Source organism: Ranitomeya variabilis, chromosome 6, assembly GCF_051348905.1.
Source record: "Ranitomeya variabilis isolate aRanVar5 chromosome 6, aRanVar5.hap1, whole genome shotgun sequence".
Classification (NCBI taxonomy): Eukaryota; Metazoa; Chordata; class Amphibia; order Anura; family Dendrobatidae; genus Ranitomeya; species Ranitomeya variabilis.
Window position 1 is genome coordinate 164,809,990 of NC_135237.1, and position 16,946 is coordinate 164,826,935.

At 45.1% G+C, this 16,946-nt stretch overlaps 1 protein-coding gene across 2 annotated transcripts in view; it reads right to left on the reverse strand.

Annotated features, from left to right (window-relative positions):
* The window catches only part of SUGCT (succinyl-CoA:glutarate-CoA transferase), a 1,711,098-nt gene that overhangs the window by 588,214 nt on the left and 1,105,938 nt on the right, over positions 1–16,946 (reverse strand). The gene's annotated exons all lie outside the window — the stretch shown is intronic.

Here is a 16,946-nt window from a genome sequence, read left to right on the forward strand (position 1 = left end):
TCTCGGTATGTCCCTCTGAAGGTTTCCTCTCCTAAGTTTAAGCCTCGCTTTATTGGTCCTTATAAAATTTTGGAAGTTCTTAATCCAGTATCATTTCGTTTGGATCTTCCGGTGTCGTTTGCCATTCACAACGTGTTCCATAGGTCTTTGTTGCGGCGGTACGTTGTGCCTGTGGTTCCTGCTGTTGAGCCTCCTGCTCCAGTGTTGGATGAGGGCGAGTTGGAGTACGTGGTGGAGAAGATCTTGGATTCTCGTCTCTCTAGACGGAGGCTTCAGTATCTGGTCAAATGGAAGGGCTATGGTCAGGAGGATAATTCCTGGGTGGTCGCTTCTGATGTTCATGCGGCCGATTTGGTTCGTGCCTTCCACGCTGCTCATCCTGATCGCCCTGGTGGTCTTGGTGAGGGTTCGGTGACCCCTCCTTAAAGGGGGGGTACTGTTGTGAACTATACTTCTTGGCTCCCTCTTGTGGTCACTAGTGGTTGGCTCTTGGATTGTCTTTCCCCAGGTTGGTACTCACCTGGTTCGTTAGGCCTGGGGTGTTGCTATTTAAACTTCCTGGATTCTCAGTCCAGTGCCTGGCATCGTTGTAATCAGTTCATTTCTGTTTGCTCCTGTCTTCAGGTCCTGGTTCCTTGCAAGATAAGCTAAGTCCTGCTTTCTTATTTTTGTTTATTTGCATTGTTCTTATTTTTGTCCAGCTTGTACAATATGTGATTCCTGATTTCGCTGGAAGCTCTAGGGGGCTGATATTCTCCCCCCTCACCGTTAGTCGGTTCGGGGGTTCTTGGATATTCAGCGTGGATATTTTGCAGGGTTTTTTGCTGACCGTAGAAGTCATCTTACTATCTTCTGCTATTAGTCAGTGGGCCTCTCTTTGCTAAAATCTAGTTCATTCTTACGTTTGTCTTTTCTTCTTACCTCACCGTTATTATTTGTTGGGGGCTTGTACTATAACTTTGGGGTCTTTCTTCTTGAGGCAAGAGAGGTCTTATTTTCCCTGACAGGGTTAGTTAGTTCTCCGGCTGGCGCGAGACGTCTAGGATCAACGTAGGTACGTTCCCCGGCTACTGTTAGTTGGTTGTGCTAGGATCAGATATACGGTCAGCCTAGTTACCACTTCCCTATGAGCTGGTATTTATGTTTTGCAGACTTTGCTGAAATCTCTGAGATCCTCTGCCATTGGGATCATAACAGCTCACTTCATAGAGCAAGCACTGTATGAACTCAGCCCTCTTTTGGGTGCATGCACACTGATCCCAGTCATGCATACAGCATCAGTACGGGTGAGCATACAATATGGGTGGGCGCATTTTCATTCTTGGGTTGTCTTTGTTGACGTCACCTACTACAATAAGACACCAAGGAGTCTAGTGACTGGTGTCAGCAGAAAGGTGCCAGTATTCACTTTGGAAAGGGAGCAGTATCATATCAATCTCTAACAAGCAAACTGAGGGGGTGCAACAATGCACCGAGCTCTTAGCCACAAGGGTTCACCAAAGCCCCTTCATTTACATGCAAATTAAAAGTGTTTTTTTCAAGCACTGTACCAATAACATATATACAATATACAGTGCTAGTATGATTTTTATAGGGTTTAAGTCCACTATATCACTGAAACGAATGTTTAATATTGATATTGGGGTGATCGAATACTTTTAAAAATTGAATTAGAAACTTTTTATAACACTATGTATATTGCATATATTGGTAGTAGTTCAGGAGAGATTTCTGTGTCAGGAATACTATGTATGCCAAGCACTAGGGTTGAGAGAAACGGGTCGGCCATTTTCAGAAGTCGCCGACTTTTGGCAAAGTCGGGTTTCATGAAACCCGACCCGACCCCTGTGTGGGGTCGGCCATGAGGTCGGCGATCTTCTGAATCTGGGATCGGAATTCCGATACCGAGTTCCGATATGTTTGCGATATCGGGAATCGGTATCGGAATCCATATTTAAGTGTAAAATAAAGAATTAAAATAAAAAATATTGATATACTCACCTGTCCGGCGGCCCCTGCAACTTACCGAGGGAACCGGCGGCCTGCTTTGGTTAAAATGAGCGCGTCCAGGGCCTTCCGTGATGTCATGGCTTTGTGATTGGTCGCGACGGCCCATGTGACCGCCACGCGACCAATCACAAGCCGCGGACGTCATTCTCAGGTCCTAAATTCCTAGAATTCTAAATTCTAGGAACTTAGGACCTGAGAATGACGTCCGCGGCTTGTGATTGGTCGCGTGGTGGTCACATGGGCCGTCGTGACCAATCACAAAGCCGTGACGTCATCTTAAGGTCCTTCACACGCTGATTCTTAGGAAGGAAGGCTGCCGGAAAGAAGCAGGGCGCGTCCGAGGGTGAGTATATTCCTATTAGGTATATACTCACCCTTGGCTTCTTTCCGGCAGCCTTCCTTCCTAAGAATCAGCGCGTGAATGGCCTGCGGTGACGTCACGGCTTGTGATTGGTCGCGTGGTGGTCACATGGGCCGTCGCGACCAATCACAAAGCGGTGACATCACGGAAGGCCCTGGACGCACTCATTTTAACCAAAGCAGGCTGCCGGTTCCCTCGGTAAGTTGCACTTGCCGCCGGACAGGTGAGTATATCAATATTTTTTATTTTAATTCTTTATTTTACACTTAAATATGGATCCCAGGGCCTGAAGGAGAGTTTCCTCTCCTTCAGACCCTGGGAACCATAGTATCCCATTGCAGTGCATTGGGTTTCGTGTTTCGGCCGACCCCGACCCCGACTTTTTTATAGGATCGGCCGATTTCACTCGACCTGACTTTTGAGAAAGTCGGGTTTCGTGAAACCCGACCCGATCCTATAAAAGTTAAGGTCGCTCAACCCTACCAAGCACATCATACACAGTTTTTTTGAAAAAAAAAAAAGCAGCTTTTAGAAATGACAGAATAGTAGAGTAAATGGTGGTTTCTTATGTAAGGTCATGATTATAGTTGTTTATACTGTATTAAACCACTGTATTTCTACATAGTAAAGCCATGGGGGAAAATTACAACAAAATCACTACAAAAGCACAAAATGATGACGAGTAGTGTTGTGTGATACCATCCGATACTTGAAAGTATCGGTATCGGAAAGTATCGGCCGATACCGGCAAAGTATCGGATCTCATCCGGTACCGATACCCGATACCAATACAAGTCAATGGGACTCAAGTATCGGACGGTATCCCTGATGGTTCCCAGGGTCTGAAGGAGAGGAAACTCTCCTTCAGGCCCTGGGATCCATATTAATGTGTAAAATAAAGAATTAAAATAAAAAATATTGCTATACTCACCTCTCCGACGCAGCCTGCACCTTACCGACGAAACCGGCAGCCTTGTTTGCTTAAAATGCGCGCGTTTACTGCCTTCCGTGACGTCATGGCTTCTGATTGGTCGCGTGCCGCCCATGGTGACCGCGACGCGACCAATCACAACAAGCCGTGACATAATTTTCAGGTCCTGAATGCCTAGAATTAGGCATTCAGGACCTGAACCTGAAAATTACGTCACGGCTTGTGATTGGTCGCGTCGCATCACATGGGCGGCACGCGACCAATCACAAGCCGTGACGTAATTTTCAGGTCCTGAATGCCTAGAATTAGGCATTCAGGACCTGAAAATTACGTCACGGCTTGTTGTGATTGGTCGCGTCGCGGTCACGTGGGCGGCACGCGACCAATCAGAAGCCGTGACGTCACGGAAGGCAGTAAACGCGCGCATTTTAAGCAAACAAGGCTGCCGGTTTCCTCGGTAAGGTGTAGGCTGCGTCGGAGAGGTGAGTATAGCAATATTTTTTATTTTAATTCTTTATTTTACACATTATATCGATCCCGATACCGATTCCCGATACAACAAAAGTATCGGATCTCGGTATCGGAATTCCGATACCGCTAAGTATCGGCCGATACCCGATTCTTGCGATGTCGGAATGCTCAACACTAATGACGAGTTAAAGCAAAGTAAAAAGGCAGAAAACAACAAGGCACTCAGCAAAAATGACTTGTGGATGGTGCTCAAGTAGGGTATCCAACCCATAATCTAAGCAAAAATAAAAATAAACTTGCCACTCAAGTTGATTTTGCATCCAGGCAAAAAACAGAAGAAATAACTGAACGTTTTCGATCTCACATTGGACCTTCATCAGAGTATCTTGCTGGTTGCTGTATATGTAGATCAGATTATGTGCAGCGCATCCATGTGGGACGACTAAGGTCGCTGCTTCAAAGTGCTGCGTGTGTGGAGGTCCCCGGTGCTGGACAGGAGGACACTTTGCTTAAAGCAAAGTAACATCTGGCTGATAAAGGCTAAGCTAATAAGAAGTCCCAATCTGTAAGACCTGTGTAAGCTGCAAAAAGTAGAGGTGTATTTACACTGGACGATAATCCTTCTAATGTTAACAACCCATTGCTCATGGCAATTGTGTTATGTGAATGGTTTGAAAAACTGAACTATGTGTGCAAAAATGGTTGTTTATTGCATATGAGATTGTTTAAGAGAGAGAAATTATTCATGTTCATATTTGGAAAATCGAATAATAGAGATTGTTCTCTCGTTCAAAAATTAGACTGGCGAAAATGAATTTGGGAATTCAAATGCTAAATAAGTACAACCTTAATTTATTGGCTGATTGTGCTCTCAGACAATTTTTTCGTAGCAGTAGGACCATTGGAACAAGTACATACTGTATATGTGTCATATTGTTAATTATTAATGCAATTGCTACTGTTCATATAAAATTGTAAAATTAATTCATCAGACATTATCTTGATGGCTAATTCGATTTAATTTTCTTTGTACAGGATCAACAGAAATTTTGGTACAATATTTTATGAATTCGTATATTAAAAAAATAAAAATATCACTTAAGGGATTTGAGCGTTGAACAGAATGACACTTCATATTATCTGTCTGTGGGAACACTGCACGATTTCTGATGTTACAATGTAACGTTCAATATTCAAACATTTCACTCACGATTCTCATCCTGGATAAACACTTGTCTGACATTGTTTGCTCTTCAATATAAGAATATTCTGGTGCCCAAGAAGTGTTCAACTCCATAGAATCAAAGATATAAAAACACTTGGCAAGCCAAAAATATGCAGATTTGATGTTATTTCGGTAATCCATATTTTTAGAGTCCGAAGTAATTTTACATCTTTCATTCTTTGCTAATCGTTAGTTATGGTAGCATTGTTCATAATTTAAATGATTATCTGCTTGAGGAAATGAACGCTAAAGGCTTCATGCACACGTTGAGTATTTGGTGAGTTTTTTACCTCAGTATTTATAAGCCAAAACCAGGAGTGGAAATGTATAATAGAAACAAGTCACCACTAGTGATGGGCGAGCACTAAAATGCTCGGGTTGAGCAAATTGGAATACTCGGGTACTCGACCCGAGCACCGATCCCAATGTAAGTCTATGGGAAACCCGTGTATTTTTACCATGATTCCCCCTGGGGGTCCTTTAAGGTCTAAAAATGTCTGAAAAAGATGGAAACACTGCTCAGATGACTCGGGAACATAACGGGGATCGCCCCTGGAAGAATTTCTGACTCCAAGGTCACAGTTGTAAACAATGTTGTCAGAGTTTCATGCCATTTTTACAGGTGCACTAAAAAACATACAAAAAATAAACCAAAATGGATTTTGCTGGGAAGTATGTTAAGGTACATCCTTTCCAGGGTAATGACTTGTATATAAGGCAAAATGATTAACCTCCCACCAAAATGTTCCTCCACCACTTGAGATATGTTCACATGCAGCGTTTTTGATGCGTTTTTCAACTTTAACCCCTTCATGACCCAGCCTATTTTGACCTTAATGACCTGGCCGTTTTTTGCAATTCTGACCAGTGTCCCTTTATGAGGTAATAACTCAGGAACGCTTTAACGGATCCTAGCGGTTCTGAGATTGTTTTTTCGTGACATATTGGACTCCATGTTAGTGGTAAATATAGGTCGATAATTTTTGCATTTATTTGTAAAAAAAATGGAAATTAGCGAAAAATTTGACAATTTTCAAATTTTTAATTTTTATTCTGTTAAACGAGAGAGTTATGTGACACAAAATAGTTAATAAATAACATTACCCACATGTCTACTTTACATCAGCACAATTTTGGAAACAAATTTTTTTTTTGCTAGGAAGTTATAAGGGTTAAAATTTGACCAGTGATTTCTCATTTTTACAACAAAATTTACAAAACCATTTTTTATAGGGACCACCTCACATTTGAAGTCATTTTGAGGGTTCTATATGGCTGAAAATACCCAAAAGTGACACCATTCTAAAAACTGCACCCCTCAAGGTGCTCAAAACCACATTCAAGAAGTTTATTAACCCTTCAGGTGTTTCACAGCAGCAGAAGCAACATGGAAGTAAAAAATGAACATTTAACTTTTTAGTCATAAAAATGATCTTTTAGCAACAATTTTTTTATTTTCCCAAGGGTAAAAGGAGAAACTGGACCACAAACATTGTTGTCCAATTTGTCCTGAGTACGCTGATACCTCATATGTGGAGGTAAACCACTGTTTGGGCGCACGGCAGGGCTCGGAAGGGAAGGAGCGCCATTTGACTTTTTGAATGAAAAATTAGCTCCAATCGTTAGCGGACACCATGTCGTGTTTGGAGAGCCCCTGTGTGCCTAAACATTGGAGCTCCCCCACATGTGACCCCATTTTGGAAACTAGACCTCCCATGGAACTAATCTAGATGTGCGGTGACCACTTTAAACCCCCAAGTGATTCACAGAAGTTTATAACGCAGAGCCGTGAGAATAAAAAATTTTCTTTCCTCAAAAATTATGTTTCAGCAAGCATTTTTTTATTTTCACAAGGGTAACAGGAGAAATTAGACCCCAATAGTTGCTGCCCAGTTTATCCTGAGTATGCTGGTACCCCACATGTGGGGGTAAACCACTGTTTGGGCACACGTCGGGGCTCAGAAGGGAAGTAGTGATGTTTTGAAATGGAGACTTTGATGGAATGGTCTGCGGGCATCACGTTGCGTTTGCAGAGCCCCTGATGTGCCTAAACAGTAGAAACCACCCACAAGTGACCCCATTTTGGAAACTAGACCCCCCAAAGAACTAATATAGACATGTGGTGAGCACTTTGAACCCCCAAGTGCTTCACAGAAGTTTACAATGCAGACCCGTGAAAATAAAAAAAATCATTTTTCTTTCCTCAAAAATTAGGTTTTAGTAAGTAATTTTTTATTTTCACAAGGGTATCAGGAGACGTGGACCCCAATATTTGTTGCCTTTTTTTTCCGGAGTACGCTGGTACCCCATATGTGGGGGTAAACCACTGCTTGGGCACACATCGGGGCTCGGAAGGGAAGTAGTGACGTTTAGAAATGCAGACTTTGATAGAATGGTCTGCGGGCGTCACGTTGCATTTGCAGAGCCCCTGATCTGCGTAAACAGTAGAAACCATAACGCATAGCCATGAAAATAAAAAATCATTTTTCTTTCCTCAAAAATTATGTTTTAGCAAGCAATTTTTTATTTTCGCAAGGGTAACAGGAGAAATTGGACCCCATTAGTTGTTGCCCAGTTTGTCCTGAGTATGCTGGTACCCCATATGTGGGGGTAAACCACTGTTTGGGCGCACGTCAGGGCTCGGAAGGGAGGGATCACCATTTGACTTTTTGAACGCAACATTGGCTGAAATCAATGGTGGCGCCATGTTGCGTTTGGAGACCCCTGATGTGCCTAAACAGTGGAAACCCCTCAATTCTAACTCCAACACTAACCCCAACACACCCCTAACCCTAATCCCAGCTCTAGCCATAACCCTAATCACAACCCTAACCCGAACACACCCCTAACCACAACCCTAACCCTGACACACCCCTAACCCTAATCCCAACCCTAATCTTAACCCTAATCCTAACCCTAATCCCAACCCTAACCACAACCCTAACCCCAACACACCCCTAACCATAACCCTAGCCACAAGCCTAATCTTAACCCTCTTTCCAACCCTAGCCCTAATTCCGACCCTAACTCTAATTCCAACCCTAACCCTAAGGCTATGTGCCCACATTGCTGATTCGTGTGAGATTTTTCCGCACCATTTTTGAAAAATCCGCAGGTAAAATGCACTGCGTTTTACCTGCGGATTTACCGCGGATTTCCAGCATTTTTTTGTGCAGATTTCACCTGCAGATTCCTGTTGAGGAACAGGTGTAAAACGCTGCGGAATATGCACAAAGAATTGACATGCTGCAGAAAATACAATGCAACGTTTCCGCGTGGTATTTTCCGCACCATGGGCACAGCGGATTTGGTTTTCCATAGGTTTACATGGTACTGTAAACCTGATGGAAAACTGCTACGAATCTGCAGCGGCCAATCCGCCGCAGAACCGCAGCCAAATCTGCACCGTGTGCACATAGCCTTAGGGTATGTGCCCACACTGCGGATTCCATTGCGGAATTTTCCACAGCGGAATTGATAAATCCGCAGTGCAAAACCGCTGCGGTTTTTACTGCGGATTTATCGCGGTTTCTAGTGCGGTTTACACCTGCAGTTTTCTATTGGAGCAGGTGTAAACCCGCAGCAGAATCCGCACAAAGAATTGACATGCTTCGGAATATAAACCGCTGCGTTTCTGCGCGTTTTTTTCCGCAGCATGTGCACTGCGGATTTCGTTTCCCATAGGTTTACATTGTACTGTAAACTCATGGGAAACCGCTGCGGACCCACAGCTGTGGAAACGCTGCGGTTCCGCAGGGAAATCCGCAGCGTGTGCACATACCCTAATTCTAACCCTAACCCTAATTCTAATCCTAATTCTAACCCTAACCCTAGCCCTAACCCTAGCCCTAAACCTAACCCTAACCCTAACCCTAGTTCTAACCCTAACCCTAGTGTAAAAATAAAAGTAAATATATTTTCTTTATTTTCATTATTTACTATTTTTTTTTTATTTTGGTCACTGTGATAAAACCTATCACAGTGATCAAAATGTACCTAGAACGAATCTTCCAGCCGGCAGATTCGGCGGGCGCACTGCGCATGCGCCCGCCATTTTGGAAGATGGTGGCGCCCATGGAGCAGACAGACAGACACCGGGAGGCTCCGTATGTATGAGGGGGGGGGATCGGAGCACAGGGAGGACCAGAGCATGGGGGGGGTGGGATCAGAGCACGAGGGAGCGGACAGGAGGACGGGGGAGCGGACAGGCAGACGGAGGGGAGCGGAGCACAGGACGGAGGACTGGGGAGGCGATCGGTGGGGGGGGGCAGATCAGGGTTTCCAGCCGTGGCCGATGATATTGCAGCATCGGCCATGGCTGGATTGTAATATTTCACCATTTTCATAGGTAAAATATACAAATCGCTGATTGGCTGTTTCACTTTCAACAGCCAATCAGAGCAATCATAGCCACGAGGGGGTGAAGCCACCCCCCTGAGCTGAAGTACCACTCCCCCTGTCCCTGCAGATCGGGTGAAATTGGAGTTAACCCTTTCACCCGATCTGCAGGGACGCGATCCCTCCATGACGCCATATAGGCGTCACAGGTCGGATTGGCACCGACTTTCATGGCGCCTACGTGGTGTCACAGGTCGGGAAGGGGTTAACATTGCTTTCAACCAATACAAATGCATTCACTGGGAAATGTCATTGTAACATTTAACAACCCTAGCTGGCAATGTGTTGTGTGACACATAAGCAGATACATCTTGTTTCATTTATTTAGGATGGACTCTTAACGTCACAAAGTCTATTTTTAGAGGGGCATCAGGTGGCATTAATAGTCCTAAAGGGCCATTATTAAACAGTGGGTCTCCTATGCTGTTATTGCCTATGCCGTAAGTGGCTGGGCTGCCAAGAAATATGACGCACCCCAATACCCCTTTCACAAGAGGTACAGGAGGGCTTCCTGAAAAATTGCTGCATTGAATGCAAGGCCTGCCCTGCTATCAAGTCATATGCGCCCCAAGAATCCTTTGAGCTCAGGTACTGGATGGCCACAGGAAAATCCACTTCACATTAGTCATTTTGTAATCCCATACTGTTTTCTTATGTATTAACTGCAAGGCCTGCCCTGCTACCAAGTCATGTGCACCCCAATAAGTCTCTGAACCCAGGTACTGGATGGCCACAGGAAAATACACTTCACATTATTCATTTTGTAATGCCATACTGTTTTCTTATGTATTAACTGCAAGGCCTGCCCTGCTACCAAGTCATATGCACCCCAATAGGCCTTTGAACTCAGGTACTAGATGGCCACAGGAAAACCCACGTCATATTCTTCAGCTGGTCCTACCATATTGTTTCCTTATGCATTGAATGCAAGGGCCTTCTTGACCAAAATGTGCATGCAACACAATCCCCCCTTGGAAGAAACATGGAGGAGGGCCTCATAAAAAAACCGTCCCATTACAAAGAAGTGAGTCTCCTAGACTTGTAATGCCCAAACATGAAGTGCATGGGCTGACAATCATTTCCCCATAGGGAAACATTTTTAAAAAATATTTTATATACTATGGGGATCATAGACACCCTTGCCAAAAATTGATTGGTTGTAGCAGAAAGGAACAAGTTAACCTAGGTGATCTAGTGGCGGAGAATGATGAGAGGTTGATGAAGGCCTCATAAAGAACTAGGCCCAATGTAAAGGAGCAGTTCTCCTAGACTTGTAAGGCCCATACACTATGTGTGTGAGTTGACAAACATTTCCCCCTGGGGAGTAACATTTTTTTTGGTTTAAAATTGTTAACGGGCATCATAAAAACACCCTTGCACAAAAAATGAGTGACTTTTGAATCACGGAGTACATACACCCTGGTGTTCTACTGGTTGTGGATCATGAGGATTAGGATAAGGAGGTGGATAACGCCAAACAGACCAAATCAGGAAGCATATACCCATGTGTGGTTGTGAAGAGGTGCATGAGAACACCTCCATAAAAAAGACAATGTATTTGAAGTTATGTTTCGCTGTTTTCACTCGGTGATGTACAGAAGCCTTGACCAATCCAGCCCTTGTTCATTTTTATAAGAGTCAGCCTGTCAGCATTTTCAGTTGATAGGAGGATGCACTTATCTGTTATAATTCCACCAGCGGCACTAAAATCCCGCTCTGACAGAACGCTAGCAGCAGGGCAGGCCAGGACCTCCAAGGTGTAGAGAGCCAGATCATTCCACGTGTCCAGCCTGGATAACCAATAATTAAAAGGTACAGAGGAATCACGGAGGACGTTTGTACGATCAGCAAGGTACTTCCTCAGCATCTTTCCGAACATTGCTCTTCTTGTGATAGCATCCCTTGCCTCTGTGCCGACACTATGGGAGGGTCAGAGAAAACTGTCCCAGAACTTTGCTATTGTTCCCCTGCCTGAGCTGGATTGTACTTCTGTCTGTCTCGCTTGGACTCCTTGGTTGTACACCAAACTCTGACGTCTGCTGCCAGCATTCTCAGATGTGAATTTTTTAAGTAATTCCGCTACAAGGGCCCTCTGGTACTGCAACATTTTAGTACACCCGTCTGCCTCTGGAAAAAGAGATTGAAAGTTCTCCTTGTAGCATGGGTCTAGAAATGTCACCAACCAGTAATGAGTGTCACCGAAAATTTTAATAATGGAAGAGTCACGGGAAATGCAGCTCAACATAAAGACAGCCATGCGTGCCAGACTGCTAACAGGCAAGACTTCCGTGTCCTCACCAACAGGACGACAGACTGACCATGCTGTCCTCCTCATCCTCCTCCTCAGGCCATCCATGCTGAACAGACAGTATGACAGCTGTGCTTGTAGTACTGTCTATAGTGCATGAAAGTAGCTCCTGTTCCTCCTCCTCCTCATCCTCATTGTCTACCAATCCAAGTTGGGACGACATGAGGCTGGGCTAAGTGTAATCACCCTGTATGGTTCCTTGGTCCATGTCCTCGTGCTCTGGCTGCAATGCATCCTCTTTAATTGTGAGAAGAGAGGTTTTCAGAATGCAGAGAAGCGGGATGGTGACGCTAATTATGGTGTCATCGCCGCTCACTATCTTGATGCAGTCCTCAAAGTTTTGGGGGATGGTATATATGTCTGACATCCATGTCCACTCCTGAGGTCTTATGTGTGGAGTCTGAACTGAATAACGATGGACTTGTTGATGCTGGTAGTCAACAACTGCCCCCTTCTGCTCACAAATCCTTTCCAACATATGCAGTGTAGCATTTCAATGTGTGGGGACATCACACACCAGTCGGAGAGCCGGAAGCTGCAAACACTGCTGAAGCACTGCAAGGGCGGCTGAAGCTGTAGCTGACTTTCTAAAATGGGCAGACAGGCAGCTTACCTTCACTAGCAGATCCACCAGCTCTGGATAGCTTTTGAAAAAAGTTGAATGACGAGGTTAAGCACATGGGCCAGGCAAGGTACATGTGTGAGATGACCTTGCATCAGAGCCACCACCAGGTTCCGGCCATTGTCACACACGACCATGCCTGGGTGTAAATTCAGTGATGTCATCCAAAAATCTGACTCCTTTTTCAGTGCTGTCCACAACTCTTCAGCATTTGTCACCTAAGCAGATTAGCTTCAGCACAGCCTGTTGCTGCTTGGCTGGGGTAGTGCTGCAGTGCTTCCAGCTTCTGATTGATGTGCTCATTTCAGATAAAGAAGCTGAAGAGGAGGAGGTGCAGGAGCTGTTGACTGTGGGGGCAACCCTGATTGATATAGGGCTCGCAATCCTCGGCGTGGGGAGGATGTGTTCCATACCAAGGTATGACTGGGTCCCGGCTTCCACTATGTTAACCCAGTGTGCCGTCAGTGAGATGTACCATCCCTGCCCAAAAGCATTTGTCCACGTGTCTGTGGTTAGGTGGACTTTCCCAGTAACAGCATTGTTGAAGATAAGGGTAATGTTTTGGGACACGTGCTGGTGTAATGCCACTACGGCACACTGGGAGAAATAGTGGCAACTGGAAGACACAAAGAAAAGACGCTGCTCCAAAGGATGCACACCACAGAAAATAAAACAAAGATATATATATGTATAATATAAACAAGGGATTTTTATTGACACACAGCAACTTCAATACACATAAAACATAATTAAAAACAATGCAAAGTACAATTGGCACATAGATAGATAACGTGTGCAAAATACAGAGTACAAGTCTGCAAAAACCAGCATGTAAATAGCAAGAGTAACCCTCTGGCTCATGGAGCTGATAATAAATGACCATACAAGTGCACCACCTTTATGAACAGCCAAAGAAAACTATCCTCCAACCTGGGAAAACTACTGAAGTGTGGACGCCCAACGTGCGGGGCAAGACCACCCAAATTCAGTGATACCTATGATAACTTATGCAGTCCCAGTGAATCCCATATCTCTAATAAGATGGGTGGGCTGAACATAACCCAAGGTGGAGAAGGCAGACACGCCAGCTCCAGACGCAGACGAAGTATGTGCCAAAAAGAGAACGCCCAATGCGTGTCGCCCTTCTCAAGAGGGCTTCGTCAGGGGAAGGTGCCGTGTGTCAAAGGACCCCCGTATAAATAGTATGTATATGGCTTACCTAATGAGGCGCAGGTGGATAGAGATGCCAGTACTACCGGAAGTATGGTGCTTAGAAAAGAAGCATGCGTCGCCCTGCAGTGAGGAGTGGACACACCCCCCCTTTTCCAGGTCAAAGAAAAGATGCGCGTGCGCAGTCATGCCAGCAGGACCTGACACTCTCCAGCCACCAAAAAAGGGGCCGGTCTGTGAGTAACATGTGCGCGAACGCAGATAAACAACTGGGAGGAGGGCACTCCTCTTATAGCCGGAAAGGTAACATCCAAAGGAAAGGAGGAGGAGCCGATTTTGAGGGAGAAAGAGATACAGAGCAAGATAGAATGCACACTGGGCTCATGTTTCACATGAACTTTGATCCTAGGAGGTGGGGCTACCCGACCTCTGCCTCACGAAGATGCCACATCTGGGGGTTCGCTGCTATTTGGGGAGTGTATAAAAGTTGTTTTGTAATATGTTATTGTAATATTTAATAAAGACTATTTCTATATATATATTTTTTATACTAATACCTCTTCCCTTTTAGGTCGCAGTGAGGTTGAATGACATGTGTGTTGGTATGCCCCCGGGGGTTGTGTGGTCATTGAGGTGCGCATACTTTGCATGTATGGTTACATATGAGTACAGGGTTCTGCTATATGGGATCCTATTTAGGACCATATATGGCGGCCCTAAGCTTGGCTATCATTATATGGCCCCTTATATGTGTTTGGCGGTAGATGACTTTAGCCTTGCGGCGTATATTCCGATGTAGATCTGCTTCTATTGGGTTGCAAGGTCTATACATGACTCTAGGGATTGCACAGATATCTTGCCATACCCTGGCATAGATATCTTGCTATATACTTAGTAGATGGCCCTCTGATGCAGCACTCTTATTTATCTATTTTGGGCTGTCTCCACGCCCTGTTTGTGCGTTCTATCTTGCTCTGTATCTCTTTCTCCCTTAAAATCGGCTCCTCCTCCTTTCCTTTGGACGTTACCTTTCCGGCTATAAGAGGAGTGCCCTCCTCCCAGTTGTTTATCTGCGTTCGCGCACATGTTACACACAGACCGGCCCCTTTTTTGGTGGCTGGAGAGTGTCAGGTCCTGCTGGCATGACTGCGCACGCGCATCTTTTCTTTGACCTGGAAAAGGGGGGGTGTGTCCACTCCTCACTGCAGGGCGACGCATGCTTCTTTTCTAAGCACCATACTTCCGGAAGTACTGGCGTCTCTATCCACCTGCGCCTCATTAGGTAAGCCATATACATACTATTTATACGGGGGTCCTTTGACACACGGCACCTTCCCCTGATGAAGCCCTCTTGAGAAGGGCGACACGCATTGGGCGTTCTCTTTTTGGCACATACTTCATCTGCGTCTGGAGCTGGCGTGTCTGCCTTCTCCACCTTGGGTATGTTCAGCCCACCCATCTTATTAGAGATATGGGATTCACTGGGACTGCATAAGTTATCATAGGTATCACTGAATTTGGGTGGTCTTGCCCCACACTTCAGTAGTTTTCCCAGGTTGGAGGATAGTTTTCTTTGGCTGTTCATAAAGGTGGTGCACTTGTATGGTCATTTATTATCAGCTCCATGAGCCAGAGGGTTACTCTTGCCATTTACATGCTGGTTTTTGCAGACTTGTACTCTGTATTTTGCACACGTTATCTATCTATGTGCCAATTGTACTTTGCATTGTTTTTAATTATGTTTTATGTGTATTGAAGTTGCTGTGTGTCAATAAAAATCCCTTGTTTATATTATACATATATATATCTTTGTTTTATTTTCTGTGGTGTGCATCCTTTGGAGCAGCGTCTTTTCTTTGTGTCTTCCTCATGCTTGGCTGCTTGGTTGCACCCCGTTGGGATATTTTATTATAACCTGCATTGGTAGTGCGCTCTATCTTTTGGTTTTCAAATAGTGGCAACTGGGGACTGAGGACCTTGGGACAGCCGCCGCCATCAGGTTGCGGAAAGCTTCCATCTCAATGAGCCTAAAAGGCAACATTTTGAGCGCAAGCAGATAAAAAATGTTAGAATTTAGTACTGTGGCCTGTAGGGCATTGGCTGTGTATTTCCGCTTGTGTTCCAATTACTGGAGTATAGACACCTGAAGGCTGCACTGGGACAAGGACATGGACAGGCTTGAATATGGTGATGGTTGACTGTGGGCAACAACAGATGTAGGGCACGAGGCATCTTCACATGTACCGTGGACTGGGGATTGGCTTCTATGCAAAACAGTGGGAGAGGCAGTGGTGTCACCTGAAGACAGTGTTCCTGGAGCTTGGGGTTCGGCCCACAAAGTCAGGTGCTTTGCTGCCATGTACCTGATCATGCTGGTGGTGGTCAGGCTGGTAGTTTTGCTACCCCTGCTGATGCGGGCATAGCAAGTGCTGCAAATGGTCTGCTTGGGGTTATCGGCAGAGTCTTTAAATAGTAACCAGACTCGAGAAGATCTAACAGTTGGAATGGCAACTTCCCTCATGTTGGTGTTATGGGGAATGGATGCACGCCTTCTGTCTGCGACCACCACACTGTTTCTTCCTGCCTGGTGGGGTGCTATGCCTCCTTCCCCATGTGTACTACTGTCCTCGCTCTGCATGTCCTCCTGTCAGTTTGGGTCAGTTACTATGTCATCCACCACCTCGTCTTCCACATCCGCACCCTACTCCTCCAGACTTTCTGGCAATTGAGTCTCATCATCGTCTACGTCTTGTGAAACTTTCCCACCATCGCCTTCGTGTGACCGTGGCTGCTTAAATCTTTGGGCATTGCTACATGTGATCTCATCTTGCCCCACTTCAAGTTGACGGGCTGAGAGTCCGGAATCTTTAAAGGGAAAAGTGAACAGCTCTTCAGAATGTCCAAGTGTGGGATCAGTTGTCTCAGGGCACTCGGCATGGTGGGAGGAAGGAGGATCAGGGTGAGTAATATGTGGTCCACACTCACAGCTACTCAGACTTGACAATGTGGAAGACGTGGTGGCTAAGTGACTGGAAACATTATCCGCTATCCAACCAACAACCATTTCACACTGCTATGGCTTCAATAGTGGTGCACTGCGGTCCCCTAGAAACTGGAACAGGAAGGTCAAGCGAGAAGAAGTGGGTTGTTGTTGCCCACTTTCAGCTTGGCCACGGCCTCGTTCTCTGCATGCACAATCAGCATCACGTCCACTTCACCATCCCTTGCCTTGCCCATTTTAAATGGACTACTGAAATATTTGAAAAATTCTATATAAATGGATTAATTTTGAGAAAACTTATATGTGATCAGTATGCATGAAAAGCAAGGCTTTGGACACCACACATTGACCAGGCATCTGACATAAATAACAGACTTTTTAAATATGTTGCCTTTAAAAAAAAAAACAAAAAAAACACAAAATGATGAGTAGACCAAGGCTAACAGACA